Source organism: Pelodiscus sinensis, chromosome 4 (genome assembly GCF_052426305.1).
Source record: "Pelodiscus sinensis isolate ZL-2025 chromosome 4, ASM5242630v1, whole genome shotgun sequence".
Classification (NCBI taxonomy): domain Eukaryota; kingdom Metazoa; phylum Chordata; order Testudines; family Trionychidae; genus Pelodiscus; species Pelodiscus sinensis.
The window spans coordinates 2,425,178-2,437,388 of NC_143055.1; positions in this window are offsets into that span (position 1 = coordinate 2,425,178).

Consider the following 12,211-nt stretch of genomic DNA (forward strand, 5'->3'; position numbering starts at 1 on the left):
CGCATGGCCCGATCCCCCCCCATCTCTTTATTGCTTCTGCAGCCGAAATACTCGTGAGGGGGGGGGGTCCTGCTTTGGGCAGGGGGCTCCTGAGGTCTCTGCCGTGCGGGGGGGGGAGGAGGGGGGATGTGGGCAGGGAGGTTTGCAGGGCTCTGTATGAGAAGGGCGGGGAGACTGGAATGAAATCCTCCCCCCCCCCCTCCAGCTGGCAGGGTCTGGGGACCCCCTGGGACTGGGTGCAGCCAAATGGAAACCTGCCTCATAGCAAAAGTGAAAGCGGCAGGGCCTGTTTGCATCCCCGGCCTGAGACAGGCAGAGAACAGAGGCCCAGAGAAACTGGGGTGAATTAGAGGTTTCCCATTGGGGCGGGTTTAATGGGCTGAATGTGTGGGGGGGGGAGGGTTAGGCCCTGATCCTGCCACCGGGTCATTGCTGCTGATAGGGCCAAGGCCAGAATAGCAGCCTTAGTCCTCCTCCGTCCTCCGCCCACCCCACACTGCCAGGGTCCCCCACCAGCTCTACCTCGCTATTAACCTGAGGTCCAGCTCTGCAGCTCCCCATGCAGGCCACGTAGGCCTCACAGGGCCCAGGCTCCCTCTCCACCTTCTCCTCCTCCAGCCCCAAAGCCCCGACTCAGGGCTTACAGACAGTCTTGCATGGGGCCTGCACCCCGGGGGGGGGGGACCTTAACACCCTGAGCTCGGCTCCTGGCTGGGACCGAGGAGGCCAATGGGGCAGGCAGGGGAGGGAAAGTTCAGGGGAGCGTCCCTAGGTTCCAGAACCGCACATATCCAGGGGCCAGATGGAGACAGCAGCCTCTGGGTGCAGGATGGGCCCCAAGGCACCCGGGAAAGCCCAGGGCTAGGAGAACTATGCTGAAGCCAATAGCAGATGGGAACAGCTAAAGGGAGCAAGGTTAAAGGTGGCGTGAGGCCTTCGCAGGGCTCCTCCACACAGAGAAAGGGGATTTCTGCTCCGCGGACGCATGCTGGTTTGCTTCCTTTTCCTCCAGTGCAATCCACAGCCCGCAAAGATCCAACGTTTTCCTTCTCCTTTTGCCTCCCTGCCTCTGGCCGAAACGTTAGACCCACGGCAACGTTCAGGCTCAGGCATGCCGAGGTGAATTTCCACACACTGCCATCAGCACAGCCAGAGAGCTGCTAGCATGGCGCTGGGATGGTTCATTCCTCAGAGTCCCTGGGGAACTGCCAAGGCGAGGTTCCTCCTCCCCCGGCCCACGCCTGCCCAAAAGCAGCTCCCGCTTCGTGCACCTGAAAGCACTTGCCAGTGGCGCACAGCCTGGGTCGGGTTTGAAAAGCTGCTTGTTTTATTTCCCCCGTCTTGTCGCTGGAATCCAAACCCCGGCGCACCCAGCTCCCTGCCAGCGTACCCCCTAAAGGAGCTTTGTTGGGTTTCTCATGCGCCTCATTTAAGGAGATTAAATTAATTTAAGGAGACTCCAGCATCCAGCCCCATCACCGGGGCTGTGCTAGAGTGTCTGGAGCCGATGGAGACTCCCCCACCTCGGGCCTCCCATGATCCTGCCAGGGCCACCCCCCCCCCATCTCCCCAGGTCCGGGGGCCCGGCTCTCCCCACTGCTCCCTCCCACCACATTCCCACAGCCGTGAAACTGGCCCTGCTGGCTTAAAGGTGGGGGGAGGCTGTGAAAGGCAATGGGCCTCTGATGCCCACAGGTTCAGGAGCTGTAGGGAGTGGGGGCGTGCGCTCCCCTTCTGCTCACCCCCGGCCTGGGCTAGCTGGGTTTTGCTCTGGAAGGGGGCTGTGGACTGGCAACAAGTCAGGGTGCTGGGGTGGGTACCGGGAGGGCAGAGACGGTGCCCTAGGATGCGTTCATTTCATCTCAAAATCACCGTCTCTGATAGAAGCAGAGCATTCTGGGCCAGATTCACCGGGGGCCAGGGCCGGGGGGTTCCCTGGAGTTGCACCAGCCGCAGAATGAGGTCACAGGGCCTAGCTGGTGTCCTAAGGCTGCAAAACCTCAGTGGTTGCCTACACAGGAAATCTACGGGCCAGGCCTGTGTTATTTCAGGAAGGGCTCTGGGGCGGAAGTACACTCTGTGCCCACAGCAGAGAGGCGCTGGGGGTCAGGACTCCTGAGTTCAAATTGCCAGTGGGGGGGGGGAGGGTGGAAGTGGGGGCAGGGGAGGGCTAGGAATCAGGGCTCCTGGACTCTGGTCCCAGATCTGGAAGGGGAGCAGGGTCTAATGGATATGGGTAGAGACCCAGATTCTAATCCTTGCTCTGCCACGGATCTGCTGAGTCAGTGCCTCGCCCCGTGCCTCAGTTTCCCCTTCTGGGGATGAGGATGTCCACCCCACCTCACAGAACAAACGGTGCCAGAAATGCCTGGAGAGGCGCCGCTGGAGAGGGGGAGGGGCAGAGCACTCCATGGGTCACAGCCGGCCCTGGTGTGACGCCAGCAGAAAGGGGGGGACTTCCCCCAGGAGCCACCGCTGCCAAACGCCAGGCCCAGGCGTGCCTGGCTGCCCTTCAAATTCCACCAGCTGCGCTCCCGTTTCTCCTCTGCCCGCCCGCCGGCTGTGACGATTGTCAGGGGAGGGCTTTGCCTCCACGAGGCTTTTTACCAAGCACCCCAATGCAGCCGGAGCCGCAGTGCAGACAGGTCTCCGGCACCCGCTGGGGTTTTAAGGCAGAGTCCGTGGCTCTCAGGTGTGCCCGTTTTATAGCGCGGACGTCAGTGGAGCTGTTCCTCAGTGACACTATGTCAATCCACACGGAGCCTCCCCAGGGAATCGAAGGGAGATGTGATTCCCCCCACCCCCGCATTGGCTGGGGCGTTGACTCTGAAACATAATGACGACCACGTCAACGTCAGTAGGTACTTTTTCACTGGTGCCCCCTTTAGCAGACACATTCCGCCAATGGGCATAGATTCCACCTAGCAAGAGGCACTGTGGTCATCGGGTCCAACCTGCATCACTTCGGCCGGAGAATCTTTCCCGGAGCTGGCTGGCAGCCTATCTGTGGGAAAGATAGCTAATCTCCCTTTAAAGCCCCCTGAGCAATGGTGAGTTCACTGTTCCCCTGTGCACCCGCCCCACACTGATAGGAAATAGCATCTTATTGCAAGGCTGAATTGGGCTGACTTGGGTTTCCATCCATTTGATCTTGTTAGGCCTTTGTCAACAGGACTGCAAAGCCGGGCTGCTATCAGCTGCTGTCCACGTGCACGTCCGTATCCGCCCGGATCAACCTCTCTCCCGCACACCGAGCAGCTGGCGCGTCTCGGCTCCTTTCCCAGCCCCGGGCTCATGGAATCTGGGACGGGGTAACTAGGCCAAGGGTGGCAACTCCACCCTTAGAGGTTTTGAAGCCCCGGCTGGACAAAGGCCTGGCTGGGATGATTCAGTTGGGCTTGGTCCTGCTTGGAGCAGGGGGTTGGGCGCAGTGGCTCCCGCGGTCCCTTCCCACCCTCTATGAGCCTTTCTGCAGCTTTCCTTTGGAGCTCTCCCCATCCTTGGCGGAGGCTGCGCCAGACCTGGACGCTGCGTTCTAGTAGCTGCCCTGGGACCCGGGGATTCAAAAGGGCCAGGACTCCCCGCTGCTGCCGCCGGAGTGAACTCGCTGCCGGAGCCCCAGCACAGCGTGCTCGGAGCTGCACTGAGGGCTGCCCGGGGAGGTTAAACTCAGCCCCACCCTCTCTGCCCAAGGCCCCGCCCCTTGTGGGGGTGCGGCGCATCCCCCTCCCAACACACCTGCCAGGCAAGTCTGTTGGATTCCTTTGAAAGGCGAAACCACAGGGCGGGGAAGGCTGCGAGTTTTAAATGCAATTCGTGTCCTGTTCCCTGCGGGGCCTGATTTCGGTTCTTTGTTTGTCCTCCAGGGAACTCAGGGTCGGGGAGCGAGGGAAGGGGATCGTGGGTAGGGCGACCCTGGGGAAGGCCAGTTCTAAGCCTGCAGAAGGCAAAAGAGGATGCAAACGTCATTCAAAGCGAGGTGCCCTATGGGGAAGTGTTTGCTGGGGGTGAGTGTGCTGGAAAGCCTGGCCGATAAAAAGAACCCCCCTGAACGCGCTGGGGCGGGGACAACACGGGCGTGCGGGCGGAATATTGCCCGCGGGGCGGCACACTGCTGCTGCGTACCCAGGGCGTGGGGATCCGGCCCCGTGTCTTAGCAGCAGCTCTCCCGGGTGTGGCGATGCCCAGGGTAGTTGGGTGTTTGTGTCGTGGTTGCTGAAATCCCCCCACCCCACTCTTAGGGACCTGGGGCTACCGGAGTCGTGGCTTCCACTCGAGTTTCCGGAGTCAGGGCTGCAAATAAAAGCCCAAGACCGGTCCTACCCCCAAGCCACAGGCTCAATCTCCTGCAGGCAAATAAAAAAACCAACAAAGCTTTTTGTGGGATCCTTGCTCCTGATTTGGGAGCTGTTGACATCGGGGATCACACACGTATATTATACTAATGCCTATGGGCCTTGCCCGTATGGAGCCCAACATACGGGGTATAACATAGCACTTATAGCCTAAACCAGGGCTACTCAACACACGGCCCGCATGCGGTCCGCGGCCCGTTTATTTGTGGTTTACGCAGGGCTCAACACGTGGCCCGCGGGTGGGATCCTTCGAACGTGGCTTTCACTGGGAACACGCTCCACAGCGGCGAGGCGTCTCCCAGGTGGGGTGAGCATTGAAAGACGCAAGCGGACGGGCTGGCTGGGACAGACGGGTACAGGGTGTTGGTGTTTCTAGCCCCGAGGGAGGAGGTGGCGGGCGCGCCGGGGCATTGTGGGAAGCACTTTGTATTCATGCCCGTCAGTGTGAAAGAAGCTATTTGCATCTATTTGCATATCTATTTGCATGTCTATGCAACCACGCTTAAGTTGCAGCCCTTGGCATGTGCTGGGAGTATCCTTGTGACCCCCGTGAGTACCCCTGATCTAAAGGAAAGTAAACCCTCGACTGCAGCCCGCTCAGATGTGTTGTTCAGTGCCACTTCCCCTTGGATGGGCAGGTGTGTCCGTTCCCGCGGCTGGGTGAGCTCCAGCGCCTCTGGCCCTGACTCGGTTTCCCCAGCTGGGCAATGGGGCTGGTGCTGGGGAGTGATGAATGACCACGTGTGAGGTGCGTTGACAGCCGGTGCTATAGAGACACTGAAGACAGCAGCTCAGAACTCCTTGCTTTCCCCAGTGAGGAGGTTTTCACACCACGGGGGAAGGTGCCTTTGCTGGGGTGTAATAGCTACTTTGTGTTCCCAGTTCTCACCAATCAGTGGTGGGTGCCGAGCCCTGAGAGAATTGGCCTGCTCCCTCCCAGGCCAGACTGATCTCGTTAGGAGTCGGCTGCAGAGCTGGGCCCTTGCATTGTCCAGGCAGCGCACCAGACCAGCTCCTGCTGGAATCAATTGACAGACTCCCCTTGAGCTCAGCCAGCCTTGCAGGGGCCCAGAGGGCCAGGCTAGGCTGCGGCTGGGAGGGGCGATTTGCCTGTCTACACTGATGGATGCAGCTGCCCTGATCACTGAGCTCTGGAAACAAGCCCTCCCCCGCAGTGTAGACAAGGTCCTGCAAAGTAGGAGTGAGTCCGCATTCCATTTGTACCCAGGCCTGGAATGTCCCCCGATTGCTACCACCAGGTCAGCTCCCCCCAGGGGAGCTACAGCGATGGGAGGGCCGGTATAGACGGGCCCAGGGGGCTGCTGGCTTTGAGCCTCTGCGTCTCAGGCTGTTCTCAGCATTCCACTCCCCGACCCCTGCCCTCCCAGGGCTCCCCTCTGCCTCCCCAGGCCGGGGGGTGGGGGGGCATTCCTTTCAAGCCAGTGGCAGGGAGGGCTTCATTCTTTCTTTTGTGGGGGGGGGGGACCCGATGGGGGAGGGATCTGTTTGGCCTTCACCCAGGAGATCTGAGCCAGGCTGGGAGCAGGGGCGAGGTGATTCCCGCTGGAGGACGGGAGCAGCAGGCCGGCTGACGGACCACACGGGAATCTACCCGCTCACCCGGCCGAGCTGGGGCAGGGGGCTAGAAGGAGACAAGCAGGCAAGGCCACTTGCTCCCTGGGGACAGAGAGCGGGCCAGATGGGATCAGAGACTTCAGGGCCAGGGCCAGGAATCACCCCTAAATCCAGAGAAACTCACGTCCGGGGGCACTTTGGGTGGGCAGCAGTGTCACCGAGGTCTGGCCCAGTTTCTGGGAGCAGGGGGGCAGGGCTGGGCCAGACACAGTTTGTGCACCAGGAGGGCTGCCCCAAAGTGGGTTTTACCCATGAAAATGCATGATCCTAGGCCTTTCCGAGGTCTACACTGGGGAGGTATCTCGAAAGAACCTGTCTACACTGGGGAGGTAACTGACAAGAACCCCCCTTCTTTCAAACCCACGAGGCAAGTGTCCACCTGACTGAGCCCCGTACTTCCCAGTAAAGGGCTGGTTATTCGAACAGAACAGCTCCTGCCTGTGCCGAGGAAAACGCGTATTTCGCAGTCGTTCTCTCAGGAGCGGTTAGTTGGAAATAACCCGGGAGCGCAGACAGAGCTTTGGTGCCACAGGGCTCCTCGGCGTAAAGGCCCAGGCTAACCCGGCGCCCGCTCTGAGACGTCATCCCTCCTAGGTTTGGCTGTGAACATCCGGTACTGTGCTCGGCCCCGTTCCCGGGACGAGTCACGGCTGCGGCAGTAGGACCGTCTCCTGCCCCCCTGCCTACTCCTGGGTCTGTCTGTCCTCGCGCCTTCCTGCCACATCCCTGCGCAAGCGCGTGTCCCGTCGTGACGCTCACCGGGAGAGCGTGCCTCTTCTGCGGCTCTCTGCCCTGGGCGAACCCCACGCGGCCACCTCCTCTCTGTGCCACCACGGGTGGCGTCCGTGGAGGCTACACCATACAGCCAAGGCGGGTCTGCACAGGCAGGTGCTTGGCTGGCGAGGGAGGGATATGAGTAACGGGCCATCTCCCCGGCACGTCAGGGACGTGGCTCATCACTCCCCAGAGCAGCGGAACCAGAGGGGAGCTGACTTCACGCCTGGTCGGGGCCTCTGGGACTCGGTGCTGCCTGGCCCAAGCGTCACAGGCTGCCTCGTTTATCACCAGGCCAGGCCCAATTAGGGCCCCCCCATGCCCTGCCCAATCAGCCCCCCAGCCAGCCAGGATGCTCAGGAGCTCAGGCCCCGCTGGCCTCAGAGGGCGCAGCTCTGGTCAAGGTGGTGCCCGCGCAGGAGCGAGAGGAGAAGGCACCCGAGGGCTTGGCTCTGTAGTTTCAAATGCCACAAGCCCGTGGAGCGTTCCCAGGCCACCCCGGCGCCTCTGCACCCCTTTGGGGGGCAGGCTGGGTGTCACACACAGGCCTGCCCGTGGCCTCTGCCCAGCGCCAGGAAAACGGCGCTCTCTCCACGGAGTGCTGCCCGGCCCAGCCAGCGAGGCCACCGTGCCCAGGCTTACGTGAGCCTCCCTGCCCGGGTCCCCGACCCCGCGAGCTGCCTTCCCATTGCGCAGGCGAGGGGCTAATGGCTTCCAGGTTAATAAACAAAGCATGGTGGGGGGATGGGATGAGAGAAGGGGCCTTCTCTGGGAGGCCTCCGCTTCCCGGCCTGGGGCTGCCCTGGCCCGGCTGCCAGCTCCGGCCGCGAGGGGGGAGAGGTCCCGGTCCAGGCCGTTCCGGGTGCCCGCAGCACTCCGGGGGCCAAAGAAGGGAACAGCCCGGCCCTGCCTCCCCGAGGCCCGCGAGGACAAGTACGCTGAAGGCTGCAGGGAGACCTGCATCAAAGGGCTGATTTATAGTTACCTCAGTGGGGGCGGGGGGCCCTCCAGGAAGGCCCTGCCCCAGCGGGTGTGGGGCGTCAGGCCCTGGGTCTGACCACGGCTGACAGCTGGGAAAGGGAAGGGTGGAGGAGCTTGAGAGAGAGGAGGGGAGACACGGCAGTGACCCAGGGGAGTCGTGCTCTGGGGGGGCCTTCAGTTCTCAGCCCCACAGAGCTCGCTCAGCCAGTCCGGGCAGGACCCAGCAAGCCCTGGTGTGAGGGGATTGTCTGACGCCCTCGCCCAGCCCTCGCTGTAACGGGGCCGGGGGCAGAGAATAGCGTATTGCCTCTGTGTACGTCCGTGGCGTGCCCGCGTCTGGGACACTGCGTGCAGAGGTGCTCACGTCCTCGCCAAAGAGCTCTCTTTGGAGGAGGTTCAGAAAGGGGCAACAAGAATGCTGAGGGGTTTGGGACGGCTGCCCGCTGGAGAGAGGCTGAAAAGACTGGGGGTATGTCTACACTACCCCGCTAGTTCGAACTAGCGGGGTAATGTATGCATACCGCACTTGCTAATGAAGCCCGGGATTTGAATTTCCCGGGCTTCATTAGCATAAGCGGGGAGCCGCCATTTTTAAATCCCCGCTGCTTCGAACCCCGTGTAGCGCGGCTACACGGGGCTCGAACTAGGTAGTTCGGACTAGGGTCCTATTCCGAACTACCGGTACTCCTCGTGAAACGAGGTGTACCGGTAGTTCGGAATAGGCACCCTAGTCCGAACTACCTAGTTCGAGCCCCGTGTAGCCGCGCTACACGGGGTTCGAAGCAGCGGGGATTTAAAAATGGCGGCTCCCCGCTTATGCTAATGAAGCCCGGGAAATTCAAATCCCGGGCTTCATTAGCAAGTGCGGTATGCATACATTACCCCGCTAGTTCGAACTAGCGGGGTAGTGTAGACATACCCGGGGACGTTTTAGCTTCGAAAAGAGGAGACTAAGGGGGCTAGGACAGAGGTCTATAAAATCATGACTGGTGTGCAGCAAGTGAATAGGGAAAAGTTAGTTATTTGCTCCCGGACATCAGAACTAGGGGTCACTAAATGAAATGAATAGGCAGCAGGTTTGAAACAAACCAAAGGAAGTGTTTCTTCAGGCGGTGCACAGTCAACCTGTGGAACTCCTCGCCAGAGGAGGTTGTGAAGACCAGGACTGTAACAGGGTTCAAAAAAGAGCTAGATAAATGCCCCTTTCACTCCCTTGTTAGAGCTAGAGAGATTCATGGAGGATTGGTAGGAATGGTGCCCCTGGCCTCTGTTTGTCAGGGGCTGGGAATGGGCGACAGAGGAGGGATCCCTGGATGGTTCCCTGTTCTGTTCCCTCCCTCTGAGGCATCTGGCGCTGGCCACTGTGGGCAGACAGGACCCTGGCTGGCTGGACCTTTGGTCTGACCCCCTCTGGCCATTCTGATGTTCTTAAAGTGGGCCGCTGAGGGCTGGATCCCCAGGCAGGAAACTGAGCTTCCCCTTCGCTCCCTCTCAGCCTCCTGGTCCCTCCCCTGACCTCCCGGGCCATGGGTCAGGGCAGAGCCAGGACAGAGAGTGACCAGCTGCCTGGAGAGGGAGGAGGCTGGGGAGGGAGGGAGCTGCTCTCATTTCATGGCTGCCCTGAGAGCCTAACAATGGGTTTAAGTCACAGCCAGGGGCCCCGGGGACGTTTCCTGCCTTTCCGCCCAGCTCCTGGCTGCAGAGACTGGCCCAGAGTTTGCCCCGCTGCATTCCCAAGGTGGGAGGGGCTCGGCCAGGAAGCTTCCAGGTAAGGAAACCCACAGAGTGAAAATGGACCCTGGAGGTGCCAGCCCAGCCGTGCTTTCCTCTGCGCCGGGCGAATGGGGCTCCCGGCACTTTGTGGGGTGGGTCTTTCACATCAAAGCCACGTCCTCTCAGCTCAGGGCACATGGATCCTCACCAGACCAACCCGGCCTGCTCCCCAGCCCCTCTCTGGTGGCCTCCACCCCCACGCTATGGAAACCTGCGCACACAGGCACTGAGATGGCAAAGCCGGAGACAGACAGGCAGACAGACCATGAGCTGTAGGAACACAGCCGTGCCAAACAGCCTGCCAGCTAGTACTAACAAGAAGGCCTCTCTCCCAGGGTGCATCTGCACTGCACCCTGGTGCGAAACGATACGCAATGTGAGCGACGCACATTGCACGTCTTATTTCGAAATAGTTTATTTCATCACTAGGCACTGGTCTACACAGCGCCACGTTTCAAAAGACCCCGCTCTTCCGGAACGTCCCTTGCTCCTTGTGGAATGAGGGTTACAGGGAGTCGGAATAGCGAGCCCGTTATCGTTTGGAATAACGGGCTTGCTGAGAAGACGCGGAACAGCTATTTCGGGATACTCCAGTATGGTGTGGTGGGTACTTGTGCAAAGGCGTTTCACCAGTGAATGCTTGTGCAACAAATCTCAATTCTGGTAAGTGTTCTCTTGGGAAGTCTGAAGGCTCCTTGGGTTTGGGGTCATCCAGCCAGGGAGGGGAAACAAAGCCAAGTGATGGAGGCAGGCCCTGTGATTAGTGCCTTACAGCCTCCGGTGTGCCGAAATAGTGTTGCAGTGTAGACATAGTCTCATAGACCACATGCCCCCAGCAGATCTCAAAGCAGGTCAGTAGCATTAGCTCCTTGGCACAGCTGGGGAAACTGAGGAACACAGTGGTGAAGTAACTTGCCCAAGGTCCCCCAGGAGGCCTGTGTCTGAGACTGTCAGGGTAAAAATCTTGTATTTGATCCTGATAACTTGCCTTGGTTGCTGAGCCGAACATATACTGTCAAAACTATCCGAAAAAAACCTCATAACTCATAACTATTGCTCATAACCCATCACGCACTTTCTAGGAACATCAGGACAGGAGGAACCTCTCTGGGCCGGCACTATCCGTGGTCCGGCACTATCCGTGGTCCGGCATGATTTTAGTTGGCTTGGGTGTCCACTCAGGAGGCTGTGGCCAAGTTTCCTGCACTCCCGTAAAGTTTCTTTACAGCCCCAGGCCTGGCTCTCAGGGTTCTGTGCTGTTATTAGCTCTAATTTACCCCTCCATGTCTTCTCAGAGCCCAGCAAGCAGTGGCAGTGTTGGGAATGCAGCCAGACAATACTGACCTCCCTGGTCCGGCAAATTCTCTGGTTCGGCACCGGGCAGGTCCTGAGGGTGCCGGACCAGAGAGATTCAACGTGTACAAGCAAATGTTTGTTTCAAGGAAGGGGAAGGTGTGGTGGGTACTTGTGCAAAGGCGTTTCACTGTGAATGCTTGTGCAACAAACCTCTTGGTCTCTTGGTAAGTGTTCTCTTGGGAAGTCTGAAGGCTCCTTAGGTTTGGGGTCATCCAGCCTGGGAGGGGAAACAAAGCCAAGTGACGCAGGTAAGTCCTGGGATTAGCGCCTTACAGCCACCAGTGTCCATGGAGGCTAAAGTCACTTTGCTTCCCCCCTTGCATGAACGTTTCCGGCTGTTTCCCCACATGGGGAAAGTGGGTGAACGCGCCAGCAATTCCCTTCCAACAGCTGCCCTTGCTCCGGTTACAGAGAGAATCTTGCATTGGTCCAACCCCCATCGCTGGACAAATCCCCGTCTCTTTCAACCACAGGGACCACGGCTTTGGGGGTACAGCATGCCCCAGGCAAGACCTGCTGCTAGAGGAATCGGTACATCTCTAGTATGTCTCTAGAGCAGAGCTAGAATGGCAAATGGAGTAGACGTGGGCTCACATATCTGACATCCGACGGTTTTATAACTAGCCCTGCCGTTTTCTGTGACGGGTGTGCATACCCCGCACTGGGCCAGGAGGGCTTAATGCCCTTTGTGTGGGGGAAGTCCCGCCCCCCCAGCCACACTGGGCATGCTCCGAGGGGTGGAGCAGTATAAAAGGGAGCAGCTCAGCTCAGTCTTGGCTGGACACTGGAGGAGAAGGACCGGCCTCAGGAGCACCAGAGATACCCCAGCCAGAGAGCCGGATGTCAGGAGGCAGAGACCACCTCGAGCTGCCGGTGCCAGAGGAGCCCCAGGTAGAGGTGGGTGCTGTGCAGCTGGAGACCACGGGGAGCGTTCCCACACCAAGGTCACCTGAGTGGGAGATACCACTCCAGCACCTCCGGGGGTAGGAAATGGTATCTCCCACCCAAGTGAGCTTGGTGTGTTGTGGTTGGATTCCCTGCTGAGCAGGTGGTGCAGCACTCCGCCACTCACTGGGGCCTGCTGGGCCTGGGTCCCTCTATGAGGGCAATTGGCTCAATCTATTGACCCTAGCCATTAGGCTGTGCTGCCCTGAATTGCAGGCTACCTCTACTGACTCTAGCCATTAGGCTGTGCTGCCCTGAATTGCAGGCTACCTCTACTGACTCTAGCCATTAGGCTGTGCTGCCCTGAATTGCGGGCTCCCTCTACTGACTCTAGCCATTAGGCCGTGCTGCCCTGAATTGCGGGCTCCCTCTACTGACTCTAGCCATTAGGC